This window comes from Odocoileus virginianus, chromosome 14 (assembly GCF_023699985.2).
Source record: "Odocoileus virginianus isolate 20LAN1187 ecotype Illinois chromosome 14, Ovbor_1.2, whole genome shotgun sequence".
Classification (NCBI taxonomy): domain Eukaryota; kingdom Metazoa; phylum Chordata; class Mammalia; order Artiodactyla; family Cervidae; genus Odocoileus; species Odocoileus virginianus.
The window spans coordinates 45,148,168-45,158,660 of NC_069687.1; positions in this window are offsets into that span (position 1 = coordinate 45,148,168).

Consider the following 10,493-nt stretch of genomic DNA (forward strand, 5'->3'; position numbering starts at 1 on the left):
AAGACCCTGATGTTGGGAAAGATTAAAGGCGGGAGGAGAAGGGGATGATAGAGGATAAGATGGTTGGATGGCATCACCGACTCAATGGACATGAGTTTGAGCAAGCTCCAGGAGTTGGTGATGGACAGGGAAGCCTGGCATGCTGCAGTCCATCACAAAAGAGTTGGGTACAACTGAGGGACTGAACTGAACTGACCCTAAAATACCTCTTGACGTAAATATCTTATCAGACCCCTACTTTAAATTACCTAGCAATTCCCTAAAGGCGAATATTTTCTTGTCAAAGTTGATCATAATTCTCTCCAGGCAACTTTTAGCAACCTCGTGATTTCTTGTCTTTGTAAGTTCTGATTCTTTCTCTTCCTTGGAACATTCCTTCAGTGTTACCTAAATCTGTGTCTCCCAAACTGCAATTCCTAAGATCCCAAACAAACTCTTTTCTTATTTGCAGCCTCCTGCATCATCATCATCATTATCATTACTTGGTTGGCAAATCTATATTACCTTCAAATGATATCTGGGCTCTATACAACTTAGTAAATTGGATACTTTGTAAGATTTGGTACAATATCCCAAAACTTAAATGCAAAACTTGGAGCAACACAAATTGTTTAGTCTCTGTCAAACAATTACTGAAAGTGAAACAACTGAAATGTGTTCCAAATTACCAAAAAAATGTTCTTTCTGGTCCAAATCATCCAGAAACTTTACTTAAATTCTCTTCTGTGTTTGGACACAGCCAGTAAACTAAGCTTAGTCATCATTTTGAATGTCAAGATGAAGTGACATTTCAAAGAACTCAACTGGTCCCGCAGATAAGAAAGTTTTAAAAAGTATATGTCGAAAAGATCTTGCCAAACAGCTGAAGTAATAAATGAAATCCAGCTGGTTTCTTGCAGAGCTTTATCGTCTCTTTCTGTGGATTCATTCTTATGCAACTTGTGGGGAATTTATTTGGTTTGGGCTATTTTCCTGCTGTGTGCTTGTGGTTGAAATAATAAGTTGTTCTGAATCAGTTGCCACTTCTCTAAGGCTCTCCTGTGATTAAAGACATATCTGAATGGATTTCTTTGCTTATGTCAGGCTTACTGACCCAAGAAGTGACTGAGAAAAGTGATAAATACACAGGGCAGGTTTTAACTGCCAGAGAAATACAGAATTATTCTGAGAACTCATTACTTATCTCTACTGTGACAGATGCTGATTTTTTGGCTTCATATCACAGTCCCAATTTCATCCTGTGTGTGTGTGTATGTGTGTGTGTGTGCTCAGTCATGTCTGACTTTATGCCATCCCATGGACTGTAGCCTGTCAGGCTTCTCTGTCCATGAAATTCTCCAGGCAAGAATACTGGAGGGGGTTGCCATTCCCTTCTCCAGGGACTCTTCCCTGGCTCTGGGATTGAACCTGCATCTCCTGCATTGGCAGGCAGATTCGTTACTGCTGAGCTACCAGGGAAGCTGATCTCATTTCACAGTCAACTGTAAATTTATGATGAATCATGCTCCAGGATACCATATAATACTACCACTGAAATATAGTTAATTGCTCAGATTAAAATGGCTTTTCTAAAAAGGGGGGAAAAAACCCCACCAAACTCTTTCATTGGATTTATCAAATTAGCAACTTGTTTTGAACTCTAAACAATGGCATACTATTATTGTACTCTGAACAGAGTGGGTGTTCCACAAATCCTTGTTAATTATCAGAGATAAGTGAGAAGAAAAAAATCTGCACATGAGACTATTCCAGTTGGAATTTGATGAAGACTTGTGGCTTAAATAGAATCCAACCCTCTTCTTTGAAAATATGTTTCTATTATTGCTATCATTTTAATTAAACATATTCTCTCTGTACAGCAAGAGCTATAAATTATATCTCAGATTTTCCCAAGATATCTTACAATTGTGACATGAGGTCAAACCACCAAAAAAGACAATGGAGTGAATTGATGAACAGAGGAGGAAATTGCATGCGTGTCTGGGCTTCTTCCTCTCAGGCTCCCACAAGCTCTACTGAGAAGAGGCTGCCAATGGTGCACAAAGGTTTGCCCTTTGCTGCAAATAACTGTGCTATTCTGAGGGCATCAAGGACTCACAAGGCAATGAAGCACTGTTTTTGTGAGCTGAATTCAGTCATAAACAATTTAAGATTCCATCAAGGAAGTTTCTAGTGGATCCTGCAAATCAGGATGAAATCAGTACTAGGTGAATACTTTTATAGAACGATATGTGCTGAGAGTGGACAGAGAGCAGGAACTCACGATGGCATTTCTGGGTCTGAATCCCACAGAGACAAACTAGTTTGGCCCAGAGACAAGCTAGTTTGGCCCTGATACAAGCATGCAGATTTCTATTTCTAGTCAACTGTGTCACCAAGGACAGTTGTTAGGAAAGGGAGAAAGGAGGAAGAAATCCATGCACAGCCATCACCCCTGGAAAATCGTGTATAAGCTGAGCAGGTGTTTTTATAGTCAAAAGACAGAAGTTAATTAATAATCAGAAAGTTAATGCAAAATTATCTCAATTATCTTTTTTCTGCTATTGGGATCATGGCATTCTAGACCATGCCAGGATATAAAGTTGGTGGGGACGATTGTTGTTACGGTTGTTTTTCTAGTCAGTTCATTTCCTGATGCTCCTATTTTTGCTAATGGTACCATCACCAACTCAATGGACATGAGTTTGAGTAAGCTCCAGGAGTTGGTGATGGACAGGGAAGCCTGGTGTGCTGCAGTCCATGGGGTCGCTAAGAGTTGGACATGACTGAGTGACTGAGCAATTGAACTGAACATGTCATCCTGCCTAAAACCTCAAAGACTCAGCTTAAACTCCTCCAATAATCACCACGTGTGTGTGTGTGTGTGTGTGTGTGCTCAGTCATGTCTGAGTCTTTGTGATCCCATGGATTGTAGCCTGCCAGGCTCCCCTCTCCGTGAAAATTTCCAGGCAGGAATATTGGAGTGGGTTCCATTTCCTACTCCAGGGGATCTTCTTGACCCAGGGATCGAACCTACATTTCTTGTGTCTCCTGCATTGGCAGGTGGATTCTTTACCACTGTGCCACCTAGGAAGCTCCCAGGTGCCACACGTAGTTAACCAACGCAGTCAGTCTATGATTTTTTGCTTCTTGTGTGGATTGCTCTGACCTCTCTAGCCAAATGTTATACTCAGTACTGGGTTGTTCTGGATTTTGAAGAACCTTTTTTTTTTAATCACACTTACATTCTGTTTAAACTTCATTGTTTGACACTGTGGCAAAAAATTATGGAATTCAGGCTGTGGTCAGTTATTGATCATCATCCACCAATCTATACATTTTAGAACCTGTTGGGTTCTATATAGTAAACAGCTTCAGTACATGATGTGATTTGACTTTTAGGTGAAAAGTGCTGAAATATTGAGTATTTTGCAGAGAGGAGTTTAACAGACTGATTTGTCCTCTGCTATTCAAAGTGCAGGCCACAGTCTAGCGTTGTTTCATCCAGAGCTTGTCAGGAATGTACACTCTTGGGTACTCCCCTGGCCTCTTTATTAAAATTTGCATGTTAACAAGGTTCCCCTCAGAATATGTGTACAGTAAAGGCTGGGAAGCTCTAGGACAACCCTTATCTTGAGATACAGAATGACTGTACGACAAAATGAAAAGAAAGAGGCAGGGTGCAATAGTAGAAATCATGCTGAAACAGAAACCAGAAGTTGTGTGTTCTATGTCTGTCTACCAGTTGGGATCCTGGAAAAAAAATCACTTAACCATCCTGGGCCTCACTTTCTGATCTTTCAAATGGTAATGATATCTCCCTGCTATTTCATGGTGGTTGGGAGGTTTGGGGGAAAATGTCAAAGTGGTTTAAAAATCATGTAAGTTTTTTAAAATTTATATATTTTAAAATTACTTTTCTTGGGATCACACAGCTGATTTTAGCTCTCCTGAATTCTAATCCAGTCACTACAGAATCTAGCAGGCCCTTGGAACTGCAAGAAGCAGTGCTGGACATCGAAACATGTATATCTAGGGTGAAACAGATCACCAGCCCAGGTTGGATGCATGAGACAAGTGCTCAGGACTGGTGCACTGGGAAGACCCAGAGGGATGGGGTGGAGAGGGAGGTGGGAGGGGGGACCGGGATGGGGAATACATGTAAATCCATGGCTAATTCATTTCAATGTATGACAAAAACCACTGCAATGTTGTAAAGTAATTAGCCTCCAACAAATAAAAATAAATGGAAGAAAAAAAAAAAACTTTGATAAAATAAAGCAATAATTTTTAAATTTAAAAAAAAATAAACTAAAAAAAAATAAAATAAAATAAAAATAATTTTAACTTAAAAAAAAAAAAAGAAGCAGTGCTGGAATAATCTTTTAAGAAAAGAATTTGATAATTCATCTCAAGAGTGTTTAAATGTGTTAAAACCCCCACGACCCTGTTGTTTCTCTACTGGGAAACTAGCTTATGGAAATAATTGAAAACAGATGAAGAATTTTAAGTAATTATGCTCACTGCAAATTTACTTATTATAGAAAAAAGCCCCTGCAAATCTAAATGTCCAACCATAGGGAATGGTCAAATACACTGTAAGATATCACAGGACAGTATGTCATGAAGCTATTAAAATTTTTGTCTGAAAAGAGTTTTCAAGAATGTGAAAATGTTTGATATAATATTGAAACATAAAGGAGGTAGATCATAATGTTTATAAGTATGATCTCAACTATGTTAAAAAACATGTGTGTAGGGAAAAGGCTACAAGGAAACAGGAAAATATTAATTGTACTTTTTTCTAAGCTGCAGCATGTTTTGTTTTGCCCTTCATTTTGAGGGGCTTCCCTTGTGGCTCAGATAGTAAAGAATACACGTGCAATGTGGGAGACCTGGGTTCGACCCCTGGGCTGAGAACATCCCCTGGGGAAGGGAAAAGGCTACCCACTCCAGTGTTCTGGCCTGGAGAATTTTATGGACAGAGAAGCCTGGCAGACTATAGCCCGTGTGTCAGAAAGAGTTGGACACGACTGAGTGACTTTCATACTTTCATTTTTTTAGAATGATATTGAGTGATTTTTATCAATGTACATGGACATGCCTAAAATGGATTAGGAAAAGTGAATTTCTCTGATCACTTTGCAATGGAAGTTAAGGTTTTTTTTTGTTGGTTAGTAACTGTGGCTACCTTTAAAACAACTTTTTCTGTCTTTGTCTCCATCTCTCTCTCTTCCTTTCTCTTTGAATAGAGCATGTGTGCACAAGTTAAAAAAATTTGAGGTGGTTCCAGCAGTACAATTAGAGATATAGTAAATCTCTCTCCTATGCCATCCTTCAAGCCGATTCTCCTCCCCAGATACAACCACTAGTATCAGCTGCTTCTGTTTCTTTCCAGAGCTCATGTACACATTTTTCCCCAAAGTAGCAAACTATAGATTGCTCTGAACCTCTTCTTTGAAACTTTTTCCTTTTAAAAAAATTTGAAACTTTAGAAAAGTTACAAGACTAGTAAGATGAACTCTTGTATGCCTTCCACCTAGACTCATCAATTAACATTTTGCCACAATTGTATTCTCTTTATATGTATGTATATATAATTTTGATTATTTGTTACTATTATTATTGCTGAACCATTTCAGAGTGAATGACAGACATCTGCATCTCTAAATACATGTTTGTGTATCTCCTAAGAAGCAGACCACCTGACCTGCCTCTTGAGAAACCTGTATGCAGGTCAAGAAGCAACAGTTAGAACTGGACATGGAACAACAGACTGGTTCCAAATAGGAAAAGGAGTATATCCAGGCTGTATATTGTCACCCTGCTTATTTAACTTATATGCAGAGTACATCATGAGAAATGCTGGGCTGGAGGAAGCACAAGCTGGAATCAAGATTGCCAGGAGAAATATCAATAACCTCAGATATGCAGATGACACCACCCTTATGGTAGAAAACGAAGGAAAACTAAAGAGCCTCTTGATGAAAGTGAAAGAGGAGAGTGAAAAAGTTGGCTTAAAGCTCAACATTCAGAAAACTAAAATCATGGCATCTGGTCCTATCACTTCATGGCAGATAGATGGGGAAGCAGTGAAAACAGTGTCAGACTTTATTTTTCTGGGCTCCAAAATCACTGCAGATGGTGATTGCAGCCATGAAATCAAAAGACGCTTACTCCTTGGAAGGAAAGTTATGACCAACCTAGACAGCATATTAAAAAGCAGAGACATTAGTTTGCCATCAAAGGTCCGTCTAGTCAAGGCTATGGTTTTTCCAGTGATCATGTATGGATGTGAGAGTTGGACTATAAAGAAAGCTGAGCACCGAAGAATTGACGCTTTTGAACTGTGGTGTTGGAGAAGACTCTTGAGAGTCCCTTGGACTGCAAGGAGATCCAACCAGTCCATCCTAAAGGAGATCAGTCCTGGGTGTTCATTGGAAGGACTGATGTTGAAGCTGAAGCTCCAATACTTTGGCCACCTGTTGTGAAGAGCTGACTCATTGGAAAAGACCCTAATGCTGGGAAAGATTGAGGGCAGGAGGAGAAAGGGACGACAGAGGATGAGATGGTTAGATGGCATCATCGACTCGATGGACATGGGTTTGGGTGAATTCCGGGAGTTGGTGATGGACAGGGAGGCCTGGAGTGCCGTGGTTCATGAGGTTGCAAAGAGTCAGACATGACTGAGCCACTGAACTGAACAGAACTAAGAATAAGGACAGTTCAATTGTCCTTTATTATTAATTTTGACTCTGCCTCCAAACTCATGCATAACCCCAAGTTGGGATTCCCAGGAAGCAGTACTTTTCTAGAAAGCTGTATGGGAAGTCAGTTTTGTTTTCTTTCTTCCCTCCAAATAAGTCTCAGTTATCTCCACAGCTTGTAGCCTGAATGCTTGGGGATCTTATTGTCCACTCTTAGCAAGTACTTTGCCTATCAATCGTTCTTTAATAAGTATTGCTTCCTCTGATGGACTGGGTATATACTAGTCCTTTCATCATTGGTTCTCTTCTTTACTTATTCACTAGAGTCTAGATGGTACCAGTGGATGTATTGGGAAGCCATGGATGACATCCAAGACACATCTAGATCTGTTGTCCATGAGGCTAGAGAGCACCATCTATGCTCTTCTGAAGACCCACTCATATGATATGGGACTCCTCAGATGACAAACTGGTCTTCTTGATTTTGTTCTCTGCCTCCAGACCCATCCTGACATTTGTGGAACCCAGGGCAAGAATACAAATGTAGGCCTACATGCAATGTTTTCTAAATATTGAAAATTAGAAATCAAGGCAATATACTATACAAAGCATATTTTATCCTCCTTCTTTTATGACCATACCTTTGTATTGACCTGGAAGGCTGCCTTCAAGTTTGGCATTATCAGAGTTCTTAGAGTTCCACACCAAAAAAACATGGAAAACCAGCCTCTGATCTGCTTACTATTCTTTGCACCTGTTTCCCAACTCAGGACCCATTCTTGGGATTCTTGCACAAATATGTGCAGACAACTCAGTCACCCATCCCTTCCTAGATAAATATCACTTGGCTGTAGATAGATAAATACATAGTATAAATACTATGTATTTATAGTATAAATTTTTGTATTATACATAGTATAAATACATAAATACATAGATAAATAAATAGTATTTATTCATAGATAAATACTGCTTGGACTCAGGAAGTGTACACCACCAGCTCAGTGATCTCTGGAGGTCATATTTAGGGAAGAGGTCTGTGTAGGAAGCAAGTGCAAGGGCCTATTCCAGTTCCCAGATGCTTAGCGCATGGTCTAGAAGTGGGTAAGCTTGGCTCTTTGGATTTCTGGCCCTGTGGGGAGGACGGTGGCCAGAGGAGGCTCACAGCTCAGCCCCTAGATCTTGTGGCCCAGGAAATGCCCCTTGACCGGACCTAAGGCAGTGCCATCTGGATCCTTGCCTATTTAGTACCTCATCATGCAGTGTGTTGCCGAAGAACTCCCTGTGACTTGACTTTGTGTATATTCTTTGAAAAAATTTTGACAATTTGTTGAATTTTCTTGGTGACAAGCTTTACAAGGACTTTGCATCTTCAGCCTTTTCCAGCAAGATATGTAAAACTATGAAATACTTTATGCTTACTTTCATATCTATGTTTCAGTAACACATGGATTCATAGATGTTTGTTGTTGTTCTAAATATATTTATTTCCTTTTTCTTATATAAAAGTAACATATGCTTACAGTTAAAAAAAAATCCAGACATTTCTTAAAGGTAGAAAGAAGAATGCAAAAAAACAGTTATAATCTTACCATTTAAGAAGAACCACAACTTATATTTTGGTAGATAGCCTTCTAAAATTTTTTCTGTGGATACGCACACATGATTTTTTATATGAAGATAAGTTTATTATATTCATGCAGTTTAGTGATGGGCTTTTCCTTTTCCACTTCAATAAATATAAATTTGCTTCATCATTTGTAATGACTATGGAACATCTACTATATCTGTTTATTCAATAAATATTCATATATATATACCTGTCACTGAGCTAGAATCTTCAAATGCAGTCCTAGGTAAGTAAGTCTTTAAAAACACAAACTTACCATAACTCATTAAATTAACCTCCTATAGATGAACAGTAAAGTTCTTCTTTTGCCATTATAAAAAGAGTTATGATAAATATCCTGTACATACATTTTTGTGCCCTTGACTGAATATATCCTTAGAATAAATTCCTAGAAGTATTAATTGCTTGATCAAAAATAAATAATATTTTAAATATTGATACAAATGCATATTGACTTACTTTCAGAGAAGTTGTTACAGTCAACATCTCATCCACAGCACATACTGCTCCATAATCTTGCCAACACCGGGTATTAGTAATTTAAAAAATTTTTGCCAATCTAGTAGTCAAAAATTAAAATGAGTGTTATTTCCTTCTTTTTTGTAAACTAAAATTTCATATCCTTAACCTTGAGATGTTCATCTTTTTCTTAGTGATTTGTAAAAGCAATTATGTACATTCAGGGAATTGGCATGTATTTTACAAATATGTCTCAATTTTTTTTGTCTGTCTTTGAACAAGGTTGTGGTATTTTAGCCATATTGAAGTTATTTTTTTCCCAAACAGAACTAGCCATAACTTTTAATAGTGATTTTTAATAGTTTTAAGACTTTTAATAGTTTATTGAGTGGGAAGAGTTTGAAGTGATTAGGTTCCAGGCCTTTGGGTGCAGAAACACCAATATAAGCATGCAGATCTCCTGTTGAATTTTTGGCAGAGTGAAGTGAAGCCCTCAGGAACACATGAAAGGAAGAGTAGAATGACCTGAAATCTTCTTTTGCATGGGGCCGCTGTAGTGTCTGTTGGGTGGGAAATGCAAGCTAAGTGGTTTAAAGAAAAGGCATGGGAAAAGAGGTAACAACCAATTTGTCTATAAGAAGCCTGAGGAGGAAGATGGGGTGAGAGAAAGAGATGTGGTGGCTGTGGTGGGAAGTGGAAATTTGGGGAGAGAGAAAGAGGTTTACAGATAATTTTTAGCAAGTTTGTTGGTATGATAGCCAGTTCTCACAAAACCTGTAGAATACAAACCACATTACTCATTCTGCTTTGAAGTTGCGCTTGGACATATTTTTGGATACAAAAGTGGAAGATGGACCCCAAGGCAGCTGTTGGTGAGCACAGTGCCAGCCCAAGGCACCCAATTATGTTTAGGGTCCCTGGTGTGGTCATACTGAGGTTGACTCCCCAACCCTCAACCCATTGCTACATAATTAATTCAAGTCGCTCATGGTAACTGCTCCCTCACCCGGACTCTGTTAAGGAATTTGTGCCAATGAGATACCAGGGAAGGCTTGCTGGGGCTTTCAGAAAAGAGAAAAAAATGTTTCTCTTCTTGAAAAGGAACAGGAAAACATGTTGTCCCAGGTTGTGTAGCCTCAAGGGGAATTTGCCTTAGAGAGAAGCTGAACAGGTAATTAGCAGAGAGACAGGGAGAATCTGGGGCCTAAAGACATTGTCAAGCCACTGAACCCATCAACCCTGAAGTCTGCCCACCCTGTCACATGAGGTAATAAATAATCTTCAAACCTATGGGAGTCAATCTCTGTTACTTGCAGCTGAAAACATTTTAACTGACATACAGAGTAAAGTGTGAACAAGCTAGAGCCCTGGCAAACTGCTGAATTCCTGAACAGATTATTAGTCTGAACTCAGAACAGACCAGATGTTTAGATTGGACCTGAACTATTTAGCTCCCAGAACTTGCTGTGTTCTCTTTCCATCTCAGGGTCCTTGCATATGCTCTTTCCTCTTTCTCCTCACTCTGCTTTTTGTGTCCCTGACTTGGGCTCAACTGCAGGCCTCTAGTAGGGAACAAGGGCTCAGAAAGATTTCCCTGGCCTGTCACATTTGAGTGGTAGTTCCTTCCCTGTACTCCCACGGAGCTGTATGCTGTATTGAATTGCCTGAATCTCCCAGTGAAGGCAGGGATATATCTGTGTTGGTCACAGATTGGATGA